Raw genomic sequence first — 17,226 nt, 5'->3', positions numbered from 1 at the left:
TATTGTGAACACTGTGTTAAGATCTGAGACTCTTTAACATTTACTTCTCAGTCCAAAATACTGATACCCTCTGAAGTCATGTCATTAGTCATCCAGGAGAGTTATTTATCAGGTGGTTATTACTATTTATAATTACAAACACAGTGTTACAGCCCCCAAATACAGGAACTCTGAACATTTTGCATCTTGTTGCAAGCTCCTAGGCTGTTTTCACTTCCATTAATAACTTGATTCATTCCAAGATGCAGAAATTTACACTGACCCTCTCTTTACCTGTAATTCACAGAGTCACACAGGTCAGAAAATGAAGCCCTTTGTTTATCTGTAAATTGTCAGAGCATTGGCAACTGCAGAGTAACCCTGAGGCTCTGCAGATGTCTGCCATCCCTTCCTCAGTTACCAGTCCTCCAGGTCATTTCTTTCGTTTGTACAGACATTCACCTTCTAACCCCATTCTCTAAAGCATCCCAGCAGTCCCCCTCAGCCTCACATTACCTGTACGTTTAAGAAGTACATTGCCTACTTTGTAGCTCAAGATATTTCTAAATATGGTGAGTTTCAGAAAGGAGGACATGGAACTCTCTTTGATTTATTCTTGTGTTTTGATGGTGCTGTTCTCACACCACTGAGAAGTGTTTTCTGTTGAAAGTTTATTTCATGTTATCTTGAACAGCCTAGTTGATTCTGTGATTCCTTGATTCTCTAGCCTGATGGAAAGAGGAAGTGGAACGTTTATTAAAGTGAATATATACTGCTCTTCACAAAATCTGCTACTCTGGGGTAGGAGGAAAGTAATTTGGTTTGACACAGCTTAGCAAATCCATCTTGGGTACTGTTCACCTTTAGGTAGATTTCAGTGTACACAAAAGTGTGTGTTTGCTTTAATAGTGCCTAGGAACTGAAGTTAAACTGAAAGGTCTCATTATTAACTTCTCCATATTTTCCTCTTTTAACTTACACATTGTCATGAATTCACATATGTTACGAGGATCTAGTTTGCTACCAGCTATATTCTTTTGATTACAAACCCCCATACTCATCATACATACACACATGCACACTGAAAGTGTTAGCAAGCAAGGAAATGACTCTCTGAATGTCTGTTAACTACAGATGTGGCTATGGATGGCCCCAGGCAGAACTTTCTAAAAGTATTGGTACTACTCAGAGCTATCTTATAGTTCAGACATCACTGAACTGTGCTCAGTGATTTCTGGGTGGGGGAATGCTTAGTGTCATGCAAAGCTACCCTCAGTGCTCAGCAAACTAGTGAATTCATCTTGGTGTATGTGCTCCCTGCACCAGTGTTCTCAGGAGTTAGCATCTTAGTGCATTTGATAATCCATGTAAGTGGGTATTCTTGAAGTCCTGTGTTTAGTGCCATATCTAAAACCAATCTGAGCATACCTGGAGAGATGATGTTTGTCTTGGAGTTAAGTACCTTTGGTGCCGATCTCTTTATTTACAAGACCTGCTCTTCTGAGCACAGGAGAAATCAACCACAGAGAGATGATGTCCTGCCTTACAGCCCTCCTGTGTTCCCAGCCACACCACTAGCTGAAAAGCCTTCACCCTTTTCTTGGGTCCTTGTACCCATACTCTCGAAATAGAGCAGAAACTTCCCACTTTCTGTTTCTGCATACTATATCTTTTCCATCTCAGCTGTCCTGCATTCACCCTCCTTTCTTTTCTGCAATCTCCCACTCAAGGAAGGGCCAGTCTGAAGCAGTGTTGTTCAGGAGCTTTTAATCCCAATCAGGTCTACTGTCACCTCAGTTCTTACAAGTGTTCCACATCTTCTACAGTGAACTGGAAAACAATGGTTAAGTGTGGTCTCACTGATCGCTGCCCCACCTGTTTGTGCTCTGCAGTTTTACATGTAAAATTTATGAGATGCATAGAAACTTGATCATTATATGGTGACCAAACTAAGAATAAGGCTCTTTGAATAAGGCTGAAAGATCTGCTCTGACTGCTGTTTTCTTCTCGTGCTAGGGTCACTCAGCTGGAACTCAACTGAAGTTAACGGATCAAAGCTGTTATAAATCGTGTAGGAATGGCTTTTGCAGCTGTTACAGAATCTTCGATAGGCTGGAAGAGAAGATTTGTGAATGGTGCAGGTAGTAATGCTCACATCATACATGTGACACGTTTAAATCCAAAGCCTCATAAGAGCTTCTATGATACACCACTGAATGTGTCCTGACATATTTCTTTGAGCTTCTGGCTATGTGACATTCACCATTCCAAAACCCTGAGCTCCACCTGAAGTTATGGGTTGCATGTCACAAAACCTGCCTTCTTTTTAGAAGGACTCATTCATTCCCAACTGGAAAATCTTCCATAAGATGCTGCAAGGGCAACAAATTACTGGAGCCCACATGATAGCTTTTAAGCTCAGATGTGTTTTGCACTTCTTTTCCTCAGGACTTGTAACTCAATAGATTGTATGACATGAACAAGTTTAAAAGAAAGATGAAGCACAGGATTTCCTCCATGATGAGTACAACAAAGATCCCATACCATCACACGGCTCTTATTTATGTCAGACTCATCATCCCAGTTTTAACCTTTTAACCAGACATGCAGCCTTGCACACCTAGTTACTTCAACAAGCAAAGCCCAATCATTTACTTTGGAGACTGGATCTAAGATCACAGGTGTCTTACATGTCTGTTCTGCAATTAATCCCATTAGCTGAAAACCAACCACAGAAAAAAGCAGCTCATTGCACTTTAGCCTCATGGGAAAACGCTAATGATAGTAACATTACATTCAGAAACTGGAGGACTCGTTTCCATGGGGAATTCATAGGTCTTTGCCAATGGCAGCACATCAAACTCAGGATGTCTGAGCAGACATCAGGCACACCACCCCTGGAGTCAAGAGGCAAGCTGATCATAAAGTCAGAAGGAGGCAGGCTTGGCAAACTGCCTCATGCCTATGCCAGCTTGTGCTGGTACACAGGGTGAGGTTTTGGCTTTGTTTTTTATAGTGTGATGGACAGGGACAGGGCTAATGAAAGGGGTGGTGAAAAGGGGACCTCAGAAAAGATCATCTGCAGGATGAAATTTATGGTGCTATTTGTTTTGTGGTTTAATCGCTGCTTTCAGTCCTTTGCTCCCTGTGGTTCTGATTTTGGTTTTGTGGGTCCTTTTTAGGTTTTGATTTGGTTTGGGATTTTTTTGTCATTGTTTGTTAGTTTTTTGTTTGGTTTGGGTTTTTTTTGTTGGTTTGTTTGGTAGCTTGTTTTTCATAGAATCACAGAATGTTTTGGGTTGGAAGAGATGTTACAGATCATCCAGTTCCAAAACCCCTGCCACGGGCAGAGACACCTTCCACTAGACCAGGTTGCTCCAAGCCCCATCCAACCTGGCCTTGAACACTGCCGGTGATGGGGCAGCCACAACTTCTCTGGGCAACCTGTGCCAGCATCTCACCACCCTCACAGGGAAAAACTTCTTCTTAGTGAGCTCTCATCATTGTCCAGATCCTGGGCTGAAATTATCCTCTCTTGTGGTCTGTATCTTGTCTAAAACAGAACTCAGGTATGAATTTGTTTCAGTAAAGAAGGAAGTTGGATGAGGTGATTGGTGAGATTGGTCAGTTGTCAAAAGATGGAACAAACTAATGTTTTTACATCAATTTTTCATCAATGAATCAGTCTATTAAAATCATTAAAGTCTTTCTTTCAATATGTATTAGTGGGAACCCAAGGAAGGAGATGTAGCAGAAATACATCTCAGTGGATGCTTTGACATCACTGCAGTTAAATATCTTTTCAGGGGTAGGGCATTTTCCTAGGACCACAGAAGAGAATCAGAAGCCAGCTATGTCATCTAATCCTATCCCTGTCATATCCCTGCCATATGACATATGCTGTGGTAACTGTCAAGAACTTGTAAGACTACATTATGGCAGAAAGCCCTTGTGTTTGCAGTGACATAGCCCCAAATAGGCAAAAGAAGAGGCTGTATCCATACACACACAGGGTAATCTGTTTAGTCTCTTCAGTCCTTTCATTCCCTGTAAACTTAAACATTAAAGAATGTCATTAACATCAAATGTTTGTTCTCTCTCCTTCTGCTTAGGGGAACTGTGCAACCAACCACAAATCTTCTTTTGAATGGGATTGCTTGTTTCCCTCTGCACACACAGTGCTGGATAGTGCATGTTTATTTTAATGTTCATATGACAAAGCAGCTGTGAAAATAAGACCATATCTTTGGAAGAAATACATGTACATTTACTACACCATGTGTATGCCAGTAGGTCTTTTAACTAACATGAAGGTAATTGATAAAAGGATTTTCCAAGCCACAAGGACTGCTTAGAGCATCACAGCCTCAAGGGATCATAGGGATCATTGGTAATGCTTTCAGTTCTGTGCGGCGTGAGTACTGATAGGGCTTGCAATACATAGGTATTGGTGAGCTGCATTCACAATCTTGGATCTTCCCATTCTTCATTTGTAGTGCTAATGTCATGCTCAATGTAGACAATAAAATATAGCAGAAATAACCTTTTTCTCATGCTTGTGTTTATACCGGAAACTACATGGGGTGCCAGCACTTGGGAATACCCACAAAAATATGCAGATATGCTCATGTACATGTAAACCAGCACTTATTATTTTTTAATTATACTAGAGTTGCTTTTGAGTTCAGGAACATGCCGGATGAAATGAACTTCCCTCTGGAAGGTCTAGCACAAACTCAGCATTTAAGCCTTGCTAAAGCCCTATTTTGAGAGCTTAAGTACTATTAAATGTTGGAGTAGCCTCATGCCACGTCTGCAAAGGGAGCGTGAGTAGAGTTTGTTCACTGTGAAGTAATGGTTGTGTTAATAGTTACAGATAGGGTGGCTGGGAACCCATGCCTGGAGAACCTGTGATCTTGCTGATTTCGTGCCCTCTCTGGCATCCTGTGAAAAATCTCACATGACAGCTTTGAGGACGGCTGGATCCCTGCTGGTCAGCTGCACCATTCAAATAATTCTTCCTTGGATATTCCTGGATGACAGAAATCCCCATCGAAACCCCTGTCAGGAGGAGAAGAGCAGTGGTGTTGTGAAAACAGCCCGAGGTATGTCTGTAGTGCTGTTGTTTCACAAAGCCCATCAACACCACTTCTAGCCCAGTAGCATCAAACCAGTAAAACATCATGGCATGGAGCTCAGCTTAAGGTGGTTTGTTTGTTGTGGGGTAGGGTTTGAAGCCTTGACTGAATCCAGTGCTGCTGCTCTCTTCGCTCTCTCACACAGATTCAGGGTGTTCCTGCCTCAGCAAGCTGAAGTTCACTTTACAGCCTCCATCATGGCTATACCCAGGTGTCCCCCCAGGCAGCACAGAGGTACCCACTAAAGCCTGACTGGGTCAAACCCCACAGGTCCCGTTCCTTGGAAGGGCTCTTCTTTTCTGGGCAATTGAGCACCACCCTCAATCAGCCCAAAGTGCTGTGAGGAACCTGTTGGTGTCAGGAGGTGTGCCTAGAGGCCTCTGGCATGGGCTGTGGGGGAAGAGGTGGTGCCTGGTTTTGTCTTTGTTTCAGTTGCTGGGAAGGAAGGATGCTCTGCCTGCACCCTGCTGGGGACTGGGCATTGAGGACAGCAGAAGGACTGTGAACAGACTGGACTCCGTCTGAAACATGCCTTTAAAGGTTCATCTTTACATTTTCTTCTGACTACCAGAAGTCACAAGCATGTAGTTCAGCCACTGCTATGAGACAGGATGTCCACATCACATTGGAAGGTGAGAATGTGAGGTTACACTCGCTTTAACTTTGCTCTTTTCCCCTGTTAGTGTTTGCCCAGCTCTCCTCCTGCTTTTTCCTGTATTCTTCCAGTGGGTTGATTTTCCTGTAGAAAGTCTTGCTGCATTCAGGAAACTGAATGGGCAAAAAGCCAAAGAAAAGTATTCCTTGTTTTGCCCCTGTAGGGTTAATTTCCGGCCACTGTTTTCTGGGTCAGCTTCCCGCAGGTGGCACTTTGCTATCTCATTGCTGTAGCTGCAAAGAGACAGCACAGCCTCTGTCAGCCTTGAGCACATCTCAAGACAGAGCATCTCCCAGTTCATCCTGGGGTGAGGGAAGGAAAGACAGCTTGTTGAAGGAGGGACACTCAAACCTCTGAGAGAGAGTGAAGAAGGCAGCTGTGTCTGTAGGTACACACAGCAGATGTTCTTCCCTTGCTGCTTCTTATGGGAAGTTGGGAAGTAGAGTGTCCCCAGGGTATTTTTGACCATGAAGGCCTTCTTGCTCACCAGTAACCTAATCCGCCCAGAGGCAGGGGGATCCTAAATACTGATGCGCAGAGGGTAATGCCTGGTGCCATTCTTTACATCATTCTTTTTAACTCACATAACAGCTTGCCACAGGCTCTGAAAACTGAAAGCATAAAACATGCCAATGGGTATATAAAATGAACAGCATAAAAGTGGAGAAAAGTAAATTGTGCTTCTGGAACTTAGGGAGGTCTCAGATTTTGATCAAGATAACGTTAGTCTTTGACAGTGCTAGACAGTTTAATTTCCCCTCTCTTATACATTAGCAGAGAACATTTGCAATGTTCCTTGTACTTTGGAAGAACAGCTGCACATTAAAAGAAGCCCTCAGTCTCAATTTAAAGGAAACACATCTCACAGGGATTTTATTTCACAATAAAACCCTCTCTCTCCCAGGCACACGAATCTCCCAGCTTATGGAAGGGCAGAATCAGCCTTTCCCCTTGGTTTCAGAGCTCATTTTTTTCCTGTAAACTGGATGTTAACAGCTCTGACACTATGACAGATTCCAGAGGCGGCTCTGGCACCATCCTGGCGGATCCGTAGCTGGGGTAACAGCAGGGTTGTGGCGTGTGGTTCTGATTCCAAGTTTCAGTTGCCCAGGGGAGGACCATGACAGGGTATTTCCTCTTTCCTCAGAGATGTGGGAAGCACAGTCAGGAGAGCGCTGGCCTGGTAGTGCCTGCCTGTGTCCAGTGTCCAGTGCCACAGGGATCCAGCAGCAGAGTTAAGGATCCAGATGAGTTCAAGGGTGCTGGGAGTGATGTGTTCACCTGGGTTCAAAAAGGTCACTGCACTGTTGTAAATAGGTGTATGTCAAATACACGTGTGTGTAGAGTCCATGTACATGCATATGAATATACATATTTCAATCTAACCATGATTTCTCTTAGGTGTATGTATCATCAGGGGTGTTGAATGGAATACTGGGGCTGTTCCAGGAGGGTTATACATCTTAAGTGCACTGAGATAAGGAAACAGATTATTTCCAACACTTTGAGGATCCTTCAGTATAGTAAAGTCAAAGGCTTTTAGGAAAAAAGTGCTGGGGGAGGGTAGGAAGCTCTAGGTTGCAGGAAGAATTACTTGTGAAGAGTTCCACCCTCTGACAGGCTCTTTTAAAATAAGAAGTAATCTTAAATATGAAGACCCCTAAATCCACCTGCAGCTCATTAAGCAGCTGCTTTCCAGGCCAGATTTAACTGAAGAAGAGATTACTTACCTCCACATCAAGTCCAAAGGAGTTTTCTGCTGGGGACCAAGGTAAAGCATAAGCTCTTAAGCACATCCTTAACTCGAGCATGCTTGCGGTAGCCGGGAGCTGCTGGCCAGCTTCACTGAGCGTGTCAGCCTCTTGATGTGGAGATGCATGAGCAGGTGGGTGCTACGTTGCCAAGGTGCCCAAGCCCTGACTTGCTGTTGCTCCTGTCCTTGAGAACCACTTGACCTGCTGGGAACTAGCTCAGGGACCTGTGCAGGCTATATCTCCTCCCACCCCATGGAGGGTTGAGTAGGTCAGAACTAGGACTGAGTGATGGGTGCTGTGATGCTTGGCTCAGGAGGGGCTCATGGCTTGTATGAAGCCAAGTCTGAGTTAACTAGTACTTGAAGACAGCAGGTCAGAAATACCCTGTCTGGCTCTGGGTGGCATGGCAGGAGACCAGGACCAGGACAGCTCACCTCTCCTCCTTCTGCAGCTCCTCACCTACCAGTGGGGTTTATGTTAGCTGGCTTGAATACCATCAAGGTGTCCCCCTTGGGTTGTCTGCCAAGGGGTAATGGAGGAAGGGTTTCCTGAATGCTTTTTTCTTATTTATTTTGGCTCCACCAAAGGCTTTGCTTTCAGCTCCCATCATCGTTCCTCTGAATTAATAACCAGAGTGGGTTCTCCCTGTATATGCTGGGTGCCATTTGGCTTAACCCCACATGCGCAACCACATCAGCTCTTGACATCAAGAGCCTGCAGAGTCATAGCCTCATCCTTCATATCACCAGTGGTGACAGAAAGCAAGACAGCTCCTGGCCTTTGCTTCTCTTCTGTTCCAGCTTTCAGCAATGCTGCAGAACCTGAATTGTATCAAAGGGCCCTTTCTGGAGACAGGGGACACTGGTCATTTAAATGTTTCTGATAAATTGGTAAGAATTGGTACTCACAATGGAAAAGTGAATGCCCCATTTGTAGTCAGAGATCAGAGCATGGAGCAAGCTCAGAAGCTCTCTTAATAAACAATCTTTAGCCCAGTATTTTAATTAGTATTATATATAATATAAACATTTATACATATGTTATTTATCATTATTTTCCTCTTATACTTAACAGTTTCTGATTTTCCCTCCTCTGGAAGAGCAGGTTGTTGCTATCATGCTATCTTTGTGATTTCTAACTTGGCTTCTGTGATGAAATAAAAAACCAGTCCTCACTTCGCAAACATGTGGTCATGCTTCTTAAATGAAACAGTGTGATGCTCGGAGTATCAGGGCTGTAATTCAAGTTGCTGGTCACAAACTGCCGAAGTATATTTCTTTCAGGATATTGCCTCGCACTGAACCTGAAGATTGGGTTACAATCTGTTTCACTATGCAGGGTATCTGTTACTGTTAGGGAGAGTGATTAGCAAACACTGGCAAGGCATTCTCCTAAATAATGTGTCACTACCACTCACTGGTGAATTTAAATGAAAAGATTTATATTAAACACAAGCAGCTCAGCTCTACGCATGTTTTTCTTCTGTTGTTTTTTATGTATCTATTGTAGCAGATAAGATTTTTTGATGTTTTGTGAGCTGTCATTTAAAAGTAACAAATCAAAGATCCTTACTAAAGGAACTCCTGAGCATAGAAGCCGGCCTTCTCCTATTAAGAGCACCATAGCCAGATGTTATAAGTGTAGAAGTAAATGTTTAAAACACTAAGAGGTAGGTGGCACATTAGCAGAGATTGTCCCCTTCAACTGAGGCTGTATTTGTTTCATCAATGATGAAACAGCAGTTGACTGAGAAGAGCTGTGCTACCATGCTTGAAATAGTCATGCCAGTATTGCCCTTACTTCTTAGCAATAAAGTGCCTCTGCCAAGGCAATGGCAAACTGGTCCCAGATTCTCCATTCAGGTGAAATATTTTCCTAGTCAGGCAACACATGAGCTGGTGATACAGCTTCCTACAGAAGAGTGGCAGATGCCACAGAGAATGCTCTTAGACAAGTTTTCCTGCTTTTACAGGTCTACTACAGCGTGTGAGGCCTGTTAGATGGTGGCCTTTAGAAAAGACCCCTTAGCACTTTGGTGTTGAAGGGGAGGGCTTGAAATGATCTACTAGCTTGAATGTGCATGGGGCAGTTGACAAGAAACAGTGGAGGCAACCTTACCCCCACATCTTAAACCATGGAGAGAGAATGTCCTTTCTCATATTTCCTGCACAGATGCTGGAGATAATTCTGAGTCTTTAAAACTCTGCTGGATATATATATGCTGGATATATTTGCAGGACCTCATTCCGGGTTTGAGGAGCAAGTACATTCTTGTCCGGTCTTCAGACTGAAGCAGTTTGGAAAAAACAGCCCATGCCAAAGTGAGGAGCTTCTGTCCATGCAGTCCTCTGAGAGCACAGATGTCTGCACCATCCGCACCCGCTAAGTGTGTCATGTACACGTTCTGCAGTTTAGAAATAGGTCTGAAATTCAGTGAGGGTGGGAGCAGAGTAGTTTCTGTCCACCTATGCTATTTATTTATTCTCCTTAAATGAGCATTTGCCCTGCAGTCTTGCTAAGAAGCACAGTGTAACTCAGAGAACACTCGACTCTTACTGTTCCCTGTGAATCTTGTTGGCTCATATGGGGCTGGAGCAACTTCTTGCCACCTAAGTCTCAGTCTTAGATGAGACTCTATTACTTGCCACCAAGCAGTACCACTTGGTGACAAGTGCCACTGAGCAAGGTGGCAAGTAATCCCAGCTCACACTCAAATGAATTTGCAATTGTCATTCAGTAAAGTGCTTGCATACATTTTTCAATCTAATCTGATTATATTTAATGGGATATGGAATGTCCTTAATGGCTGTGCTACAGCTGAGTGATCTTCTGACTTGGAGCTTCAACCAGAGGCTGTACAAAACCAAACTGCGCAAACCTCCTCTCACCCGGGCACTCAGGCCCTGCCTCTGCAATGTGCTGCCCATCAGAATCCTCTCTAAAACGGAGACTGTACCTCCTTGGGAGTCTCAACAAGCAGCCTAGACACACATTTACCAGGAGTGGTTAAGGTATAGCTGCTCCTGCCTTAGGCTTTAAGAATGGCCTTCTACAAGCAATTGCAACTCCATTTTCTGAGCCTTCATTCTACATGATGGTTAGACTATTACATGGGTGACAAGTATAGCTACTAGTTAGTAGCCAAAATTAAAACCAATCACATTAATTATGCAGATCTTTCTGTAGATCTTAAACCTTTCTAACTTCACCTAGGTATTTTCCCCAAGAAAAGAAGATTGAAGGAAAGAAAATGCTTTCCTTTTTATGTATGCCTTATTGTTTATCAGCTAACATCAATACAACCATTCTTCTCAGTTTAACTAGGACAGATGTCAGACTTACTGGCCCACTGTTCCCTAGCTCCCTCCAAGACCCTCTCAGAAATATGCCACATGTTTGTACCATTTCTTGTACTTGGATATCAAGTCTGCTTTCAGCAGCAGCACCATGCTCGTTTGCAGCTGGTAATTTCACTGCAGAGTTCTGGGTAATTGCCATCTGGTCCTGGCAATTTGTGACTATTAATTTCATTGATAAGAATATATTTTCACTCTTCTGGTTTAACTGAGCTGGGTTGTTTGGTATGAAGAAGAGAAGTCTCTGGGGAGACATTCTAGCAGCCTTCCAGTACCTAAAGGGGTCCTGCAAGAAAGCTGGAGGGGGACTTTTTACAAGGGCATATAGTGATAGGACAAGGGGAAATGTCTTTAAAAAGGGTAGATTTAGATTAGACATTAAGGAAGATGCTCTTCGCTATGAGGACAATGAAGCACTAGCACAGGTTACCCAGAGAAGCTGTGGCTGCCCCATACCTGGCAGCGTCCAAGCCAGGTTAGACAGGGCTTTGAGAAACCTGATCTAGTGTAAAGTGTCCCTGCCCATGGCAGGGGGTTGGAACTAGATAAGCTTTAAGGTCCCTTCCAACCCCAACCAGTCTAGGATGATTCTATGAATTCTGCCTTCTTCAGCAGAAATCTGTCAGACTTTTTGATCCCAATGGGTTCAGAAAAGATCTTAAAACTTTAATGCCGATTTCTCACAGTCTTTCAATTAAAGTTTTAACAATTTTAAGTAATTTTACACTGAACTTGGTACTGTTAATAGCAGAGAAGTTTTTATATTTGTTTTAAATTTAAATCAGTAATCGATCATCCAGTAATACAAATATGATTCTACTTGGCCTATACACTGAAAAGGATGCTACTGCTGAGTTCAGTGACAGGCAGAGTTAGTAAGAATACTCTTTCTAGCTTTCCTGCTAGCTTGATAGCACTAAAGAGGAAGAAGAACCACATAACCAACTGGTGACTTAATTCCATAGGGACTACACCTCCAGACAACACTTATTTTCAGTGTTCCACAAGAAATGCTTGGAGACAGAATGTAGCATAAGAGGCATTTGTACAAATTATGAAGTAAATATATGTCAACAGCAGCTATGTTCCAGACTATCAGTGTTGACTGCTGTATCACTTACAAACAAGAAATGAAGCCATACCTACATGATTTATAAGCAAGCTGTAACACTGGCACTACAGTTCCCATACTTAGCACAAGAGACAACATACAGTAAGGCAGTTCCTCTGATTTAAAAAATAAACTATTTATGTTCAGCATCAATGCCATTGCCAAAGCTTAGGACATTACTTTACCAGCAGCACCAGTCTGAACTACATTCACCCTCAATGACAAATACAATAAATATGACAGTTGGAATGTGCCAGCTAAAAGACCATGTCTTTAAAAGAGGTATGGCAGCCATTCTAACAGCAGCGTATCTCCTTGTTTCCTTTCTAATAACAGCTACTGACCTAGCTCAGGACTGCTCATTTGCACTACGTGTAAAGTCAGGCAGGTCTGTGAGATGCAGTGTTTACAGTATCAGCTTAATACACTTAATACTGGGCCCAAGTATTAAAAAAAAGTATCTTTTAGCTATCACATTTCAGGGGAAACAAACGTTTGAATGAGGAGCCAAGTGTTTCCTGTGTTTGGTGACTACTACAGACATGCAGCAGCTAATGTGTGTAATACACGGTGCCAGTGACGGAAAAAGCTGTTTTTCCTTCGCTGCTCTTCAAGAGAGCATTACCTGAATTAAAAAGCTGTCCATCCAAAGATGCAAATGTCTATAAATTGACTGAAAGAATCTACATCCCACCCCCCATTTCTATTGCCAACCTTCAGTTGTTCATTAATTAGCAGGGGATTGTTTTCTAGCTTTATGACATGCAAGGTTCCTTTAAATTCTTCTCCCCTTAGAAAGAAACTGCAGTGTCTTTTACAAGAAGGAGAAGGGAGAACAGAAGGGCAGCAACATGGTAAATGCATATAGAACTCTCAAATTCTTGAGACATGCAAGGAATACATATTTGGTTATCTCCCACGTCTATAATATCCGTTTCAAAACGAGGAACTGCAAGATTTTCTGATGAAAGTGTGATGTTCGTGTTTGCACCCTCTCTTTCAGCAGATACAACATTTCCTGTGGTCATGACCTGCTCTAAAGATGACAGGGAAGCTGCCGATTTCCTCAGGACTGTCAGTTCTCTGTGCTCTCCATGACTCAGGGTTGGGGGAATGGGACACCCAGAGCTTCCCCAGCCAGGTGCTCACCAGGGCAAGGAAGACTTGACCTTTCCCTGGCATTAGGAGCTTGAACTTTTCTCTGTGTTTGGGCTACTGCCAAGTGGCCACACGTTATTTATGGGATAGTTTGCCCACAGCAAGTTTCTTGTTTGGGTCAGCACTGCAGGGCGTAAAGCAAACACAGGGAACACTTAATCTGAAATAACAGACCAAGCGGTTGGAGGCAGCTGAGATTTTATTTCTGAACATTGGTTCTCTTGGGAATTCTGAGCCTAAGAGCATTTTTCCACATGTAAATGTGTGTTTAGTGTAACACAGTAAGTTCTTTGAGCCCTGCCTGGTAATGTTACTTGAAATAGCCTGCAATCTGACTGGGCGGAGCTGAAAGTTACTCCCTCCAGGTAGTATAAAAACCTCTGGGGCACGCATCTGCCCATAGGAACCCTCCAGTGCCTTCTGTCACAGCAGGTACCTGCAACCGCTGTCCAGCTAAGGTGCGTGACGTGCCTTTGTGTTCTCTCTGCTAACTAGCAGCAGAAATAACATTTGGCTGAATTCTTGTATTCCAGGTCAGCCCTTGCTAGCCCGCAAAACCCAGCTTACCTAACCCCTACTCTTGGTGAGGAGTGACTATCACTGCTGGTTTTCAGTATGTGGATGCATTTACCCCCTGTGGACTGAATTAGCATATAGGTTTATTATAGTGATGCTCCTAGCACTGACATTTCCTTTACTTCCTAGCATTTATATTATTATTTGTTTGTTTAGTGCATGATAACATGAGAAAATTGTGTGAGCTCTAGGAAACATGGATGCTAGTGCGTGGTATGAGTGCATGGCTAACCGTATCGTGCAAAGCATATGCTGCAATTGCATTTCCCATGTGAGCAAATGGAATTGGCTTTTGCCCAAGTAATTCAGACTAGAACAGACTACGCTGTGCAACTTTGTGCGGAGGTGAGAGAAACACATTTCAGCAGAGCTGTGCTGACAGCTGGAGACCCAGTGACACAGTACTGCTCACTAACCTACTTTTCTTTTGGACATGTAGCTAGATGTGAAAAGCTCTCTCCAAGCAATGGATTGTGGAAGTTTAAGTGCACAATAGGGGATAAACCATTACCTTAAAATTTATCATCATCTCACAATTTGCCATTCAGTGTTTGTATTGTTAGTTTTATGTGGCATTATTAAGCAGACATAATTTTGTGAATTACTCTTTCTTCCTTAGGTTCTGAAGAATCAAATATGATTTAGTACTTTATTCACAACAGTTTAAGACTACTAATGAAGTCAAGACTGGTTTAAAAATTTTGGAAAACAGAATTTAATTATTATTTCCCATCAGGACAGTTTGGAAAGAAGGCAGCTGCTAACATTCAGAAAGAGTCCACATAAGGGAACAGATTTTGGCTGCAATATTATTAAATCAAAATCCTTTTAGAGGTATAGCATTTGCAGTAAAATACGGATCAAAAAAAAGGCAAACCAGTAAGAAACGTCAGGTTTTTTAATTCTAGAAGCACAGCAGCAACTTGACCATGTTACACATAATGCAAACACTACCTACTTGCAAATAGCTTACTCAATACTCACTTGGGTCTGTAGTCTTCAGGTGCGGTTTGTCACTTAAAATGATAAAATAAAGCTGTGCATCATTAAGGCCAAGACATTACCGAGATACTTGAAATTGTAAGATTAAATGTGTCCAGTAACTTGATTACATTTTATGGAAATAATTTAACAGTTATGGTGGCAGGATATGTATAAATATATATATCAAATTGTTTAGCAAAAGCTACACCTGTGAGAAGATAATGATATTACTACAGCATCTAGAAGCCCCAGCTTCTAGACGCAGCGGTGTTAGAACCAGATGATCTTTAAGGTACCTTCCGACCCAAACCATTCTATGATTTTAAGAAGGGATTTAATAAAACCAGCGAAGTGCCTTTATAAATATTTAAGCAGACTCCTATTTTAGAAAAGCTCAAAGGACAAACCAGGAGAAAGCATAAGTTTTTAATTTGAATTTAACATTCAGTCTGTACCGAGTGATCACAGAGTATATATATTGTGATCAGCGATGCAATTATATTTCTTGCAAGTACATAACAGTGCATCAACAAGTGTATATTTATTAAACGTGTTTCCAAGCCATTTCCTGGTAGTCACTGCTGCCCACAGCCAACTGAAATTCTGACAGAACTTGTCTAAGCAATGAAAAAAATACAGAACTATCGCTTTCTACCCAGACTCACTAAACAAGCCCTTCTGGTTCTCAACATGAAACAGTAGCAGAGACAAGGCAAAGTTTCCTCCTGCTATGTAATTTCAGGATTGGCTTTCCACCTAAACACCACAAATCTCATGCTACAAGAGCCTTACCAAAAAAACAGGAGCCCAACCAGCCAACCCCAAACCCCCAAATCTGAAAATGTGCTTTGCATGTTTAAACATGAGACATTCAGAAGACTGGGTCTTCAAGCAACTGTTTTCTGGCTGTAGCCGTCACCAGTTCTGACAGATTCTTCTCTTTCCGTTACTCACCTTCCCAGTTACACAGGTCTTGATGTATTTTCCTAGAGATTTCCTTAATCATTGAAACACAACCAGATTTTACTCCAGCTCAAGGCATAAAAAAAGAGGCATTGCTGAAAAGTGAAAGTATACTTTTGATTACCACTGCTGTTGTAAGGGGGCACGCTTTCATGTGTGAGACACAAACAGACGCATTCACTCAGATGTCATGTAACTGCAGCGTTAACTTAAGTCTCCTACCTACCATCATGATACCTTGAATTATATAAAACTTGTTACTAGCAAGCTAGAGGCCTTCTGAGGAAAAAGGTATTTAAAAAAAAAAAAATACATCTGCCAAAATCCATTTACTTTGGAGCACTCTCTTTTCTGAAACACTACAAAGCCACTGCCATGACTGAACAAATGCAGTGTCAGGAGTTAGAACACAAATCCTGTCCTTGCAAATAAATCCTGTCCTTATTCACCAATAAGCAATGTATCGGGTATCAGTAAAACTGCAATGGTGTCAATATTGTACGTACAAATAAACCACCCACACAAGTCAGCAGTCATTCTTGCTCCTTAAAAAACTACCTGTAGGCACTGCTGAACCTTCTGACCGCTACCAAACCTCTCCCCCTTCTGGCCAGGATATCCAGAACAGCCTCCTGCAACATGATGCAACCCAAATCATACGTTTTGGCTGCAGTGCATGTGGCTGGAGAGAGCAAACAAATACATGTTCTCAAGAATGAGCAGAGTAAGGCAAATTATAGGTAAAACCGGCACACTCCAGCCATCATGATATGTGGCAAGAGTGACTTGTACAGCTTCTGGCCAGAGCAAGTTACAAACCATTTGTTTTCCCTATTTATACATATGTACCTGTGTATGTATCTACACATACTCACAGGTGCTATCACTGAAGAAAACTCCAGTTATGCTAGAAGTTTCACTGGCATATTTCTCCTCAGGCAAATTCAGACCGAGCCCTACTCCTGCTTTTACTGCTTGTTAGCAGCATCAAACTGATCCTTTTTAGGTTGGGTGCTGCCCTGCACACCGGAGATGCAGTCATTTGTAACAAAAGAGCTCTCCAAAAAAAAGCTTACAGATTCAAACTTCTCACTGCAATTATTTCCTGGCTACAATCCGCATGTTCTACAGTTCAGTACATTTCAGGGTAATTCAGTTAGCTGTCCTGCAGGAAACAGGCAGAGAAAGCAATTCTACACAAGGAGACAAAATTAAGAGCACTGGCTGCAGCAAAAGAACCAGTTTTATCACAGGAATGTCAAGTCCTGAGTTCTTTGAGAAATGGTAAATCATGTATATAAGGTCATGGATGTTAAAGGACTGCTCATCTTTCTCAGCTATTGCTTTAACTGATAGAAGTACCATGCATGTAGCTCATGTTTCAGACTGATGAGTGGCACCAATTCAGTGACATGCTAAAATTTTGCATAAATGGTAAAATAAACATGATGAATATGATAAAACTTCTGACAGTACAACTACACTACAGAAAATGCTCGCAGCAAATTCCAGTGGAGTGGGGATGTCACCTCTCATCATGGCTTCCTGCCCC

Source organism: Pezoporus wallicus, unplaced genomic scaffold, assembly GCF_028554395.1.
Source record: "Pezoporus wallicus isolate ANWC-B61680 ecotype Strahan unplaced genomic scaffold, APGP_CSIRO_Pwel_v1 contig_6846, whole genome shotgun sequence".
NCBI classification, from domain to species: Eukaryota; Metazoa; Chordata; class Aves; order Psittaciformes; family Psittacidae; genus Pezoporus; species Pezoporus wallicus.
This window is presented reverse-complemented; position numbering follows the sequence as displayed.